The following is a 15,188-nucleotide window of genomic DNA, read 5'->3' on the forward strand; positions in this document are numbered from 1 at the left end:
CCTGAGACCAGTTAAAACTGGTTTTTAGACAGATCTATATTCCTCTGCAGTAAATATCCATCCACCCACGTTGACATTCACAGATGGGTGCGGTAGTTGTTATTATTATATAGGTCAGATCCATCCGCCGTTGCGGTTACTGTGATTATTCCGCCTTCCCTGTAGACGGGAGATTAGACGAAGTTATACTGAACAATAGAGACTGAACGAACAATAGACTGAATCATAGAAGTTGCCATAACTGTATACGGAATAACAAATAAACAATGTAACATTAAAGGTCTTAGGAGGCTTCGAAAAACTGTATTCTAAAAAAAAAAATATATATATATATATATATATATATATATATATATATAATTCGTGCGCATGCGTAATTCTTGCACAGTTCTGGAAATTTCCAGTCTCTCTTTTTTTTTCTTTTTTCTTTTAACTCTTTTTATTAGCATTATTTTATTTAGTTCATTAAACTGATTTTTGTTTATGGGGTATTTCAGTCGACGAGTTGCCTGTCTCCTAAATCATTTAGGAAATAAATCCACCGCAACAAGACTACTATTTTGAGGAATTTACTCTGGGAACTATTTTACTTCAATTTGGCGGAAGGATAACTGCAGTGGTGAGTTGTCAGTCCTACAGGTCTATATAAAGAGACAGCGGACCAGATTCTATGCAAGCTTTTTGTCGGGTGGAAGAATGGGTCTGCGGAGAGGGAGGAAGAGCACAGGCTTGCTCTTTGTTCCATTTGCAGCTAGGTATGTATAATGTCCCGGCAGCGGTGAGTATGCGTTGGGTTATGCAACGGTCTCTCTAACTGTTTAATGTAGTCTCCATTATTAAACTTTTAAAACGGGCTGTAATAATAACTGCAAGGCAGTATTTTGGTTTATGATCATTTGCTGCATATTAAGTTCTTAATGTAGGCACTCTGTAAGATATCAGGTAAAGTGTTTTTGTTAAATAGTGGTAAATTGCTATTAATTTACTATTTTGTAGCTTCTGTCAGTTATAAGCATATGAGCAGCAGTCACCATGAAATCATGAATTACAATATTTATTGTGCGGGTGTACTGAGGATTAGTAGGCAACAGTGAATAGGGTGGTGGTATTCTACATCTATGTGGTCCTCTTATGATCCTTAGGAGTGGTCCTGTGAACGAGGTGTCATCAGGCGGTGTGCTGGATCATGCTTGCCCTAGGGAAGAATGTTCTGATGATCTTGAGTCCCAACTGTAACTGAGGAGCACAGATAAATCAGCGGTATTCTGTACAATAGTTTTTATTTGCTGGAATTTAGAATAACCTAATACAACAGTAAGTCTAAGGAGGGGATATAGCTGGTGGTGACGTCACTGCAGCGTAGTGTATAACTTTAGGTAACCACAAGGTGGCAGTGTCTGTTTTAATCATAAGTCATTTAACAATGATGGGTTAAGTGAGAGGTGTAGCCTTTTATGGCTGAGGGGGGGAAAGGGGGGGGGGGTGCATTTGAGTTCTCCACTTTTATTTTCCAGGTCTAACTCCTCCTTGTGAAACCTTGAACTGAATAGGCTCCAACTGCTCTAAATTAAAACGTTGACGTAACTTGACGAAGGTTTATACAGACATCTGGCATTGGTATCTTACTTTTTCAGCTACTGGCTAGGCTGTGCCCCAGACTACTGATGAATCTTTTTAATTTCTGTATAGTAATGTCCTAATCTGTGTAGTGGAGGGGTTTAAGGTTATAAATTATGTCCATCTTTCTATTATGGGGTAGTAAGTATACAAAGTAGGGCAGGTGCTAAGATATCTGCATACATATGTGGGTGGGGGGAGGGGTTATAAATGGATATTTTTAGATTCTTTACAGATAACACCCACATACCAAGCAGTTCGTGTTTCCTGCCACAAGAACCACAGTGGATCCTAACATGATGCTTCCCTTAGCCTGAGATGTACGACCTGAGACCAGTGTACCGTTAGGAGTTTGTCCCTCCCTTGTTGGCCAAAGATGTTTCCTACATGTGCCTGTGATATTCTGCATCCCAAAGTCCCATTACTGCGGTCCACTTCATAGAAGAGCTCCTTGGTTCCTGCCAGTCGTCAGATGTCCTAGATTTGGGTCCCTCCTAAAGATGCGCATCTAGTGTTTATCCTTACTCTGCTTGCTATAGCCCTAGACTGCCCACTATGAACATTCTTCTCTTCACTATGAGGATAACAAAGCCCCCAGTTAAGAACTTTTATTATGCCAAGTCTGTGCCCGCTATAAAAACTCTGTCCTTCTCCCTATGGATGAAAATCGAAGTTGATAGTTTATAAACCTGCAGTGAAAAGCAGGGCAATCTTCAGTTGTTATGCTGTATATATTTGCTGTGCTTGTTGGCACAAACTGTGCTAACTATTTATACTGTAACTTGCTCCATGTACATATGAGTTTACTATAGTGTGTGCCACATGAGCTACACACTTTGCTTGTTTGTATGTTACAATTATTCGTGATTTGTGTTTGAGTCCTTATTTGTGGTACCAGAAAGGCTTGTGTTTTTATTTCTGTGGTATGGGGTAAAATAGTGTTACTTTTACTGGTCGTCTTAAATTGAGCTTCCTACAGTAATATTAACCTAAACCAAATGCGGAAGTACATTTGCTGAATGAGGTATCAAATGATAAATTACATCTACACTTAAATGTAATACAACACACAACTTGACTTCACTGAAGATTTGAGTCTGCAAGCAGATATTGTGACACCAACAGTTAAAGCAGAGCTTCAGCCACAACTAAGGATGGCCAAGGAACAAGCCCGGAATGGTCCACATGACTAGATTGTAAATATATAGAAAGGAATAAGCATAACATTAAAATGAAACAGTCCACACTAAATCACAGTATAACATGGACAGAACACTTTATTCTAAAACACTGGTGATACTATCCGGGTAATACTTTGCACCAAGGCATTTACTTAGATTACCTTTCAAAGTGGTATGAGGCTTTGTGAGCAGTAAATCTGTAATACTTGGTTCTACGGTGTGTTAGTGAAGTTGTCAGGTGTTTATAAAAAAAAATACTTTGTCAATTAATACCTTATTCACAAACCCAATGGTAAATGCAATGGCTGTACTGTGCACAGTGGATGTCATTGCTGGTCATGTACAGCGTGACTAGATAAACCCATGTGGGCTGGTGTTCTGGGTGTTTTTTTTAAAGTTACAAATACTTCCATAATTGCATCAGTGAAATACTACCACAGGAATACAAAATAAACCTCTCTATACTTCGGTCTATTTAAACCAAACCTGATGAAACTGTGCCTTATGGTTTATGTAACTATGGATTCATTACATCTTTCAGATAATTAAACCAACATTAATGATTTCATGTGAACCTGAAATCTCAACTTCCATTTTTATATACATTCCAAGTGACAAATCTGCCTGTACAATGGAGGGGTTGATGCTGGGTTAAACTCAAGCAAGTCAAATATAATCTAGTTGGGGGGGGGAGAAAATGGCATGGTTGATGCTACAATGTTATCAGATTGAGGTGTTTGGATTTTCTAGTAAGAGATTAGTCAGGTATACAGTCTTTTTATTTATTTTTTGTTTAAGAAGGACTTCCAAGTCTTATACCTGTGTTTTTTATTTTATTTTATGGTAGGTGTTTGAACAGTTATGTTTTATCACTATAAATACCTGCTAAAATGTACTTTATAAATTTCATATAAATTAAAATCTTGATTTTTATTTTTACTATATTTAAATAAAAGTAAAGTTCTTTGTTAAAAATTCAGTCTGCTTTAATTTGGTGGTGCCTGTTGTGACCATTTATTTCAGTTGGTTTGGGAGTTTACTTTTTACTTGGTAAGTGCTGTATTACTGTGTCTTTAAAGCTTTAAAAACCTTCACAAAGTGAGTGTCCTGCTGAGTAACTGCCTGGAAGGAAATATATTGACTATTCCTAGGTATACAGGTATGTAACAATCAACATCTGGCAATAAGGGGGAATTCGAGGTGGCTTTCATTAGCCAGCAAACTTTAATGTAAATCATTTTAACTAACACTTTATTAACTTGCCGTACGTAGGTTTGCCATAATAACTGTTTAATTCAGGACACCAATGATTTACATCTGTGGCTGCTTGAAACCATGTAAAATGAATTTAGCTGGAGTGACCATATTATCCCTTTTACCTGGGACACTCATGGATTACACAGGTTCTGTGGCTGATTAAAACCATCTGAAATGTAGGCATGAAGCCAGCCAGCCACAGAACCTGTGTAATCCATGAGCGTCTCAGGTAAAAAGGATAATATGGTCACCCTAATTTAGCCAGCCACAGAACCTGTGTATATTTTAGGTGTCCCAGATTAAAGGTATGTTCTGCCAAGCGCAGTCATAGGGGAGTGCATCCTGTAAAAATCTATCTTGTGGCGCATATGGTCAAGTATCCTGTGCAGTCTGTGGTTTTAGCCTTTCTGTAAACCTTAAACCTGGGTGTTGTCAACTACATGTTGTGTCTGCTCTGCTAATCGCCCTGTTTAGGAATACTAGTGACATTTCTTGGGCTTTAGCGTCTGAGGTTTAAGTTGTGATAAATGCTGCCTAAAGAAGTGGCTCCACCTAGTGGCTAGGTTATGCATGGGCTCTGTCTTTTAGTGTATTTTTACATATATTGAAGCCAATTTCCCTGAGTTTAGATGCCATCTACAGGAAGCATATTTCCAGTTATTGTCATGCGTAATGTCCCAGTACACAGGTGTGTGTGTGTGTGTGTGTGTGTGTGTGTGTGTGTGTGTGTGTGTGTGTGTGTTCTCTTTTTCTCATACAGCTAAGATTCAGCCATCTCACATGGACTATTGCAGCCTCTTCTCCATAATTTCATCCATCCTCTATGCTGCTGCTTTGTGTTCATTCCCACTTGTTTCACATCAGCTCTCACTCCTGCCAGTTTTTGCACAGGCTCCCTATCCCCTGTCTGTTCCACATCTATAAAGCTATGTCATGAGTCTCCCTTTCATCTCCAGCATCCTTCCCATGCACTGTGCTCTGAAAAGATTTCCACCCTCAACTGATTGCTACTTCTTACTCCCACTCCAGGCACTGTTTCCCACCTATGGCACTCTTTCCAAAACCCACTCGGGGATATGCACTTGTCTCCACAGCTTCAAACACACCCATAACAACATATTGTCATAAAAGCCAGCCAGACCCTCTTCCTAACAAACTCCCCTACGCTCCCACAGTGTCATCCCCTGTTGTACAGCCATTTTGACTGTAAGGTCTCACCAGCAGCCTTATTTCCTTACGTTGTGTAACAGTCTGATTTGTAACGTAATATACTGTTGCGCCTGTGAACCGTGCTGCACATCCTGTTTGCACCCTATTTATAATATACTTTTGATGGAGATGAGTTAGCATGTAATATTCATAGCAAGCCATGGCATGAAGTAGCTGCAATGCTTTCTCACAGCCAGGGCTGTGTTAACAGCAGTGTAGGCCCCTGGGCACAGCGATGCACTGGACCCCCTACCCATCCTCCAGCGGTAGGGGTGGGGGTGCTATCAGCCGCAGCATTGATGTCCCGTGAGCGGTAGCGGGTGTTCTATCTGCTGCTCAGCATGTAGGACCTGGAGCAGTAATTTCCGCTAATTACTCCTATACTGCACAGATGGTGGGAGATGGGGCGGGAGGGAGAAAACTAAACTCTAGAAGAGGCATTGGGATGAATAAAGCGGCCCTCTTAAATAACTTCCAGGGTGGTAAGGGGTGTGTAATACGCAGGGGAGGGGTCGATAATGGAGTGGACTTAATATTCATCATTTTCGGTGGGAGGGAGGTTTGGTTGACTGCAGATATCTCCAGTTCCTGGAAATAGATTTCTTAGCTTTGGAAGCGATTAAAAAAACTAGAGAGTCCCACCTTTCAAGAAGTTCTGGGGACTTGGGGATCAGAGTTCAGGAGCCAGAGCAATCCACCGGCAAAAGTATAAAACTGCAAACCAGATGTGTGGAGCTGGAGCAGGGACCAGTTGCTTGAAGGCTTATATCTCTGGTTCTGGGCATAGTAGAGACAAGCTACCAATGTCCACTGAAAGGGGGGAGTCCCATATTTTGGAGAATATCCTCAAAAAACTCTAAGACAGAACCAGAGATATCTGGCTGGGAAGAGCAATTAACAGTCTTGGATGGGGACCACTGCTTCGAAGTCTGATATCTCCGGTTCCCCTGGGCCAATTTTCAAAAATCTGGTACCCCTGGAAAGAGGGGACCCTCAGCTATCAGCCTAGGGCCCTTAGACTCCTGGGGCCCTTGGGCAAGAGCCCATTGAGCCCATACGAAAAGACGGCCCTGCTCACAGCTAATGCTTTTTAGAAGAAGAATTTGTCATAATTCTTAAGGTAAATATACAGATCTGAAAATGGTGCGTAATGGCTTAATGCTTGGCAAATAGATTACTACTAATTTCATTGATTAAAATGGATTGAAATATCACAGGTAAATCTTGTGCAAAGAAGTTTTCTTGCTGAATTATTTTGCCATATACTGTACAGTAGCTGTTTCTATATATTCTAACAAGAATCTGTCTTTTACAGAATGTTACTGTTTATCACAAAGCACAATGGTTACATTAATAAACATGTATACTTCAGTTAAATTGCTGCAGCTGTAACAGGGGGTCATGAGATTACAGTAATGGTGGCATAGAATGTTACCCAGGATTAACTCTGTATCTTAAATGTGTGATGTCTGTCCCATTTGTCATTCTGTAACCAAATCGCCTCCACTGCTCAGTGTGTACAGGTGATTGCTGGGTCGCTACCTGTGATGCCAGGTTTGTTGTGCTGCACATCAAGCCTAGCAATATTGCTAGCAACCTTGGTTATGCATATGATTGATGGAACATTGTTTCATCTTTCATAAAATTCACCCTAATGTGTACATGGATCTGGGCTCAAGGGCATTTGTTCCGACGTCTGAATGAATGTCCATTACTCAAGTGTGTACCCAGCTTTAGATCTGCTCACCATATTATTGGGACCTGCAACTAGGAGGAGCTTTGAAGCCTTATATTGCCTAACTCCGCTTGGACATGTCTCCCAACAAAGCATTGAAAGTATATTCTAAAGAGCATATAGATGACAAACTATGGTTTAGGTGTACTGGGATAGTATTCCAAAAGGAAACATCAAGACACTTAAGACTTAACATTCTTGTGTGGCTTCAATATAATAATCCTAATTGTACCAAAAATAACTACTGTTAAAATATAAAAGTTTATATATGTAATAGTTATGTAAAATTGCTAATTTGGATATTCAAACAAAGATGCTTGATGATGATAAATTGATTCTTTATTAGTCATTTGCACATAGGTCTGAAATGAAATGGGTTTTCTTTTATGCACTGATGTCCCCTAATGTACAGTGTGTTGAGCTGAGGAGATTGCTCTGTATGGCAGAGTTTCCAACTTCAGACCCCAGGGACTGAACAATACATGTTTTACAGATCTCCTAGCTGCTGCACATATGTACGCATGTCCTATGATATAGAATTGAAAGTGCACTCCACAAATGGTATGATGATCTGGCACCAAGGTTTTATCCTTTCCTTAGTATGTAGAAATCATCTTGTTGCTCCCCTGCAGAGCTATCTGGGCATACTCCATAGTATATGCAACTAGCTTATGTTGACATGAAAGGAAGGCAGCAATGTCGTGAATAAAAATGTAATCGTTACAGGTTTTTTAAATGTTAGATAATGTTAGTTTCTACTTCTGCAATCTGCACTCCACAAATGGTTCCATTGAAACAGTTTATTTGAGGCTCACAGGGTCATTAGCTGTTCTAGACTTTGTCCTGTGCACTTAATGCATGCAATTTGTCATTTTCTGATCTGCACATAAGGAACCTCTGCACGGTCTCTGACTGCTAATATCAAATTCATATATCGCTACGCAGTTGGCCTTAATAGATAACTTCTCTATTGGAATATTTGATTTTTCTCCTACTCTTATCTGATAGTCCTATGGTGGGTATTCGATTGTTTGAAAAGTCAGTTGGGTGTCTGGTTTTTCCTATCTAATAGACAGGAAAAAACAGGCGTGCCCCCCCCCCCCACCACCACCACCGACTTTTCAAACAATTGAATTCCACCCTCTGCTTTATCTACTGTACCTTGGAATTTTACTCTAATGATTGTACGGCGCCGGATTATCCATTATTAGACTACTAGCTGTTCTACCTGTTTTTCGCGCAGGAGTTTCAGATTTTCATTGTTGAACATATACATAAGTGTTTGATTAAATCTAAGTTTTCAGGCCACCTTCGTTAGCTTGATTAGTTCCTCAGTGATTGATACGCAATTCAAAGTTTTGTCATGCTGGTACAGGTGCCCCTCGACACTTGCAAAAATGTTCCCTGGTGTACCAGATATGCGTTGGCGATGTAACAACAAGACATGATTCCTATTACATATCTGGTGGGACTGTCATGCACTTCGCCCCTTTTGGAACAAACTTATCTCAATCTCTAGGTTGATAGTGGGAACTGAAGTTCCTTCAGATGCTGCCTTCTGGCTTCTTAACTTTGTTGCAGGTCCTCTAACGACATAAAAAAATCCCTATTAAAGTTCCTTGATTGTGCCGCTAAAGCAGTTATCCCTGTTTGTTGGCGGAGCACTACCCCACCTACTGTGAAGGAGTGGTTTGGTAGAATAGACATGTATGTCAATGGAACAATTACGGGTGACACCAGAAAGCTGACCGTGATTGACGGCTACTTGGTTTTCTTGGCTTGACTTCTTCAAGTCCTCACAGCAATACTTCGTGAATATGACTTAAGAACGAGTTGTACAGTATATCAGGTCCTCCATCTAGTCTTTGCCTAATGATATGAGAATTTTCTTCTTTGCAGGTTTGAACAGATGGTAGAAATACCACACAACCCTATCCTCTCTCCCCTTCCTCTGGTTTCTCTTTCCTTCTATTTTCTTTTGTCCTTTCTTTTCTTTTGCTTATTTGTAAAGATTTTTGTAGTTTAGGCAGGAACTGATATGTGATTGAGTTTTTGTTTTTTATGGGACGATAATTCAGGTATTGTCTATTTCTGTGCTGCATGTTTCTGACTAATAGCCGATACTCAATTTACTTGAACTGTGCTTCCCTGTATTACCTGCCTATGTGTTTACGGTGTCAAAATGTATACATTTATGGGGGGGGGGATTGATAAATCTATAGAGATGTAAATTTAAGACAGGTTAATGTAAGTATATATTACTCCGTGGCCTCTGGCGTTACCTGAGGAGCACCCATAGCAGATACAGTAAAAAGTGACAGGACTATTTTTGTCTATTAAATTCTACACACTGGTGTTGCAATCCAATTTTGATCCATTTGGGTGTTATCGTTCACGCACCGCAAGCTACAAATCTGTAATGATATCATTATGTCAACCCCCTTTTCCATACCATTAGGGGAGATTTATTAAACATATCGGGAAGTAAGATAATTCGTAGTCAGTGAGTGCTTTTGCCTTTTTATATACAGATATACTTGTATGAAACACCCCATTTATGTGTTTTTCAGATCGGATGTCTTCTCAAAGAGACCATTTCTGCTACACTACCATGCCATCCTTGTTTTACTCTGAACACTGCCTCTCTGCTTTCTTCCCCACACCACTTCCTTACAAGTCTTCATGCTAACTGCATAGAATTGAAATAATTCATGGCTAGTTGTGTCTGCATCAAATGTAAATTTGTGTGCAAAATACATTTGAGCAGAGTGCCACTCCCAAATGTCTGCTGCTCCATAGCTATGTTTACATTCCACAGATCTGCTTCTAGTTAAACCATAGATATTATTATTATTATTATTATTATTATTATTTTATTTTTGTGATAAGTTTCATACTCCACTTGAAACCCTAAAATGACCTTTTCTTTAGTAGTAGCACATTACAACTTAATTATAAAGTAACATATGCTGTATCCACTCTACAATTTAAATGTGACACTAAAGATGAAAAATCTATGTATAACTAGTTATTTATATAGCTCACATATGCAGTGCTTCTACCTAGAATATTTTTCCCTTCCCCAGTTAAGCATACTTGCCTACCTGACCCTCTCCATGAGGGAGAAAATGCTCTGTTCCCGGACTTTCCTGGTAATGTATGATTGCCATCACCTGTGGTGAAACACCTTTCTTATCCATTAACTAGCTCACCACAGGTGATGGCAATCATACATTACCAGGAAAGTCCAGGAACAGAGCATTTTCTCCCTTATGGAGAGGGTCAGGTAGGCAAGTATGCAGTTAAGCTTAGTCTACATTCCCTACCACATGGACTGATGTACACATGCATGTATGTGAATTTCTTTGGCTTCCTCCCATAATCCAAATAAAATACTGTTTCAGTTAATTGGCTTCTGACAGTACTAGGGAGAAAACCAAACAACAAGAGTATACAAAATCCACACATACTGGGCCTTTGTCGGAATTAAACCTATGACCTCAGTGCTGTGAGGTAGCATTTCAAATTGCTGTGCTGCCCATATATTCTTTATAACTAAGAATGCCGACTTTCCTTGGGGCACTTAGTTTTAGGGTATTATATTAGAAACTGGAATACCTTATTCATAACACTAATTGTTAATTCAGTGTGTTCAAGTTAATGATTCCTTACTTAAAACACACCATTGTATACCACATAAATGCCACACATGTCTTGAAGTAATCCTAACCAGCCGCACTGCATCTAAAACCATTTTTCATATAACTTTATAATGTTGCAAACATTTAACCCTGCTATAACGTAATGTGCAGCACTGATCACATAATTTAATTTCTGCTGAAACCAAAACTTCTAATTTTTATATGCAATACCACTTTTATATTTTTTGTTGAGAAAAATCCAAATCATATTTTAAACTGAAACTGCCATATTCTCCATAATACAACTACAAATGCAATCTTGTATGTTATGGGTTTGCTGCCAGATTGTACTGTATTGGTGCTTTAGGATTACTGTATGACCTGAATATGATTGGGCAGTTGTCGCTTGTATATAAATTTACTAAAGGAAAACTCATACCGCAGACTCCTTTTGAAATGGACTATTTTGACACATGGGTAACACTTGTGTTACAATTAATTGGTGTGACTTAATAGAACGCACACATTACTCAGGTCTAGATGTTGAGAATATCCTCCCTGTGGGAGAACTCTTTTTTACTTTTCAAGCCTCCCCACTTTTGTGAGGCCACACGATCAGTGATGTATGCTAGGCAAAACCAAAAAAAATCAGAACATATCTTTATTGTATCTGGTGTATTCAACATGTGGCCCTCCAGCAGCTGTAAATTACACAACCCAACATGCTGTGCCAGTTTTAGTATGTCCTAATAATAATAATAAAAATACTGGCAGGGCTTGCTGGGGTATGCAGTTCAACAGCAGCTGGAGGGTTGCATGTTGAATACTTCTAGCCAATATAGGTAAGTCACAAGTTTTAAGGATGTGTTCCTGTAGAGTATTGTAGACATTTAGTGCTAGTTATAGTAGCTGTTTAATATTGTACCAAACAAACTAGGAACATCAACAGTAAGATATAATAGATCAGTGTGTGTGTGTAGATTAAGACTAATGTGGCCTAAAATACAATTCATCAGCCTGCAATAATACATTCTTTAACCATGTTTCTGTATACTCCAAGTAATGGATTATAGTGGTTGTTGCTTGTGCACGCATCTGTAGAGATTACAGATGCTGTACATGCCGAGAAGTATATGGACACCCGAACTTCACACCCTTATGTGCTTGTTGAACACTGTGGGCAAGATTCAATTGTTTTCGGCTCTGTCAGCCAGTAGATGGCGCCCAATGGAGCTATTTGTTTCTCAGTTTGGGCGTGATAGGCTGCTGGTGCCTGCATTTCAGCTCGCTACCCCCTGAGCTGAAATTAGCAAAAATGTACTCATTTGGACACCCAAATGGGACTGTACATCATGCACCCATTACTTTTGTTGGGTTTAGCTGCTTAATGCAGGTAAACCTGACCTCCCTGGGCTCAATAAAAAAACAATTGAGTCTCCCATTAATTGAATAAACAATTGAATCTCGCCTTGTGTATAAAAAAATTTTATTTATTTTTTTGGTCAATTCTTTATTTTTATCCTTGAAACATCAATGCTAAGTCAGAGTTGTCCATAGCTGTGCATAAGGTTTGGAGGAAGTAGGAAGTGCATAACAACCGGAAAGCATGAGGCGGAGTTTCTTTCCTCTGGAATCTGATAGTATACCTAATACAGCAAATTGGTTTGTTTCTTCAGGATGCTATTTTATAAATCTCTATATTCCACAATGACTTGTAGGAAGATGAAAAATGCAAAAAATGTGTGTTTAAAGTCCTTAACTTGCTATTTTGAAGTCAAGAATACCATGCAGAAAGTTCTTGTTTTGAAAAAGTACGTCCTTCACTTCCAATATAGAACTAAAGTAAGCAAATTAATCTGGTCTTCCTGCCTTGGAAAGTGTGAGGTACTGTAGTGAGCTTAAAATCAGATTTGGCGTTAAAATGTCACATACCAAGTAGGGTGTGGTGGTTTTTTTTTTCTTTTGGGTCAGTGAATTGTAGGTCAGTAGATGCACAGTACTACTTTAAAAGGACTCTTAAGTATCTGCCACAGTTTCATGTGTAGTTCAACATTTAATTTTGTATGTTCCTTTTTACACTTTTTTTGTTTTGTTATTTCCAAATACTAGCCTCTAAATCTTGATTTAACTATGGATGGTATTTGAATCTTAATCCTCTATATATTTAGCTGGTTCTCCCTGTAGTCTTGACAAAGAAAAAAAACAAACGTTCCCCCAGCACACTTGCAAGAGACCTGCACCCTACATGATGATCATAATACAGAGATCTGTTGCCTACATATGTTAAGCCACAACAAAGTGTCTGTTCTGATGGTCCTACTCTACATAATAGCAGCACCACTTTAGATATTATGTATTTCTACATTGAGAGCCAACTCACCTGGATATACCCTAGTATCCTCCAGTATAGCACTATAAGGATTAGCATAGCCTGCAGCTACTGACCCCATACCTGCCTTTCAGAACAGTGATACACATATTTAAATCTATTCTGACATAGTCTTGTAAATTTGAAGGGCTTAATACAATGAGAATAACACCTTCAGTTGACAAATTTAACAGGCTAGATTTGAAAATTATATGTATTACATTCATCACCTAATTCCTAAGCAGTATAAACTTAAAGCTAACATTGCTTAGCTTTAGACCTATGCACTCTGTATATTCTGAGCATTGGCTGCAAAGTGCCTCAAATTGTTGAGCAAGTGCAGTTTGACTGTTTTTTTGTTCATTTCCCCTGCACCCCATAGTTACATCATGGTAATTTTCAAAGGGTATCACTGAAAAATGAAATTATGCCATGGCATAAAATCAATTGTTCTGACTCGGGTCCTTGATGATGAAGAGACTATAAAAAATTCTGGGGAGTAGAGGTCAAGTTTGTGTTTCATTGGCATATAGAGGTTATTGGAGCCAATATGCTTAAAGAGAGAAGTAGAGAGAAAACAGAACCTGAGGAGGAAGGCAGAAGGAGCAGGTAGGCTACCCATAAAATCTTGGGTCTTGGAAGTCAGAGCTGATCTGCAGGAGAAGGGGGTTAGACAGTTGTATCAGTTGCTGCCATGAGGTCAAAAAGGAGGAAAATAAAGAAATAGTCTCTAGTTTAAGAAAAATCTATTTTTATATATGTTGATAGCCTTAAAGCATCACAGCAGGGGTGATCAGTGGTTAAGCTGTATACATATCCCTGCAGTCTCCTGTGTCAGCTGCTGTTTGTTGGTGATCTTGTCAAAGACCCAACCCTTCCTCACACTCAACATCTCTAAAACCGAGGTTATTGTCTTACCAAATATATTCTGTAGACCATCTCCCTGTCCTCTATACCCCCCTCAAATTTGCTGTTTGGTTGTCATACCCAAGACTGTCCTCTTTTTAAACATGCTCATCATTCACTTTTCTCACTAATTACTGTAACCTACTTCTCTCTGGCTTCCAAAACTCCCACTAAGGGGTCTATTCAAGTCAGAATTTTAAGGGCGAATCCAGATTCGACATATTCAATTAAACTGCTGTTTTGCCGACAAGCCAAAAATTCAGACTTGTCGGAAAACGTGGAGCGGCGGATTAGCCGCGGATCCGCATGTTTTGTCATATTAGCGGCCACATCCGACAGGCTTTTGCCCTGTTTCCTACAATGTCAATCAGACTTTAAAGGAAAAAAAAAAAAGTCTGATTTGGCATTGTCTGAAAAGGACAACCTGTCTGATTTGGCCGCTAATTGAATAGTGAACTGTCGGATCCTCTCCATTAGAAGAGGCTCCGACAGCAATTGAATAGACCCGTAAGTCGTTTTCAGTCTGTCCTCCACTCGGTAGTCTCTTTAACTTTATTTATTTTAAGGAGGGGGGGGTGTATTATTGCAATTCAAGCTTGATTTACTCCCTACAAATCTAACCACTCTTCTCCCTTCACCCCCAGTCTCATTTCTACCCATTCATTCCCTCATTAAAGATTTCTCCACCATTACTCTTACCATGCTCCTAAAACGCACCTCTTCATTCAAGCCTAACACCACTCCTATCCAATCTCTGCCAGTATTATAGCATGGGTGTAATATCTTCTGAGTGGGGCACTCTCCATTAGGTTTACAATTTGACATCTATACATACCGTTTAACACACAATTGATTTGTTTTGAGGGGTTTTCTGCACCTTTTGTATGGTACTCCAGTACTTGCATAACACCATACATATAAAAGATAAATTCCAGAAATTCTTCCCATCTCATATTTATTATACTCTATTTATATGGAGCCACAAGGGATCTGCATCACACAATTACAGAGTACATAAACAAATAAGCAAAACAGGGAAAACTGACTTGAAGTTGAAGACAATATAGGACAAGTACAGGGTAAATAAACATACCCATATCAGCGGACAACACAAGTATCAGGGTGGCAAAAAACTGCGGGGTTTGGTTCTATCAAAGGTGGTTTAAGAAGGAAAAGCACATGAGGGAAGATATTGAAGATCTTGGTAATATCTACTTCTATTTTTTAAATGAATTGATGGGACAACTAATGATGAATTAGACGTTATAGGAACA

At 39.2% G+C, this 15,188-nt stretch overlaps 1 long non-coding RNA gene across 1 annotated transcript; it reads left to right on the top strand.

Moving 5' to 3' along the window:
* The first annotated feature begins 374 nt into the window (after positions 1–374).
* On the top strand, positions 375–3,773 carry LOC134969101 (uncharacterized). Its single transcript, XR_010189407.1, has 2 exons — positions 375–755; positions 1,143–3,773. It is a non-coding gene; the product is annotated as an uncharacterized LOC134969101 (long non-coding RNA).
* The last annotated feature ends 11,415 nt before the right edge of the window (positions 3,774–15,188 follow it).

Source organism: Pseudophryne corroboree, chromosome 11, assembly GCF_028390025.1.
Source record: "Pseudophryne corroboree isolate aPseCor3 chromosome 11, aPseCor3.hap2, whole genome shotgun sequence".
Lineage (NCBI taxonomy): Eukaryota > Metazoa > Chordata > Amphibia > Anura > Myobatrachidae > Pseudophryne > Pseudophryne corroboree.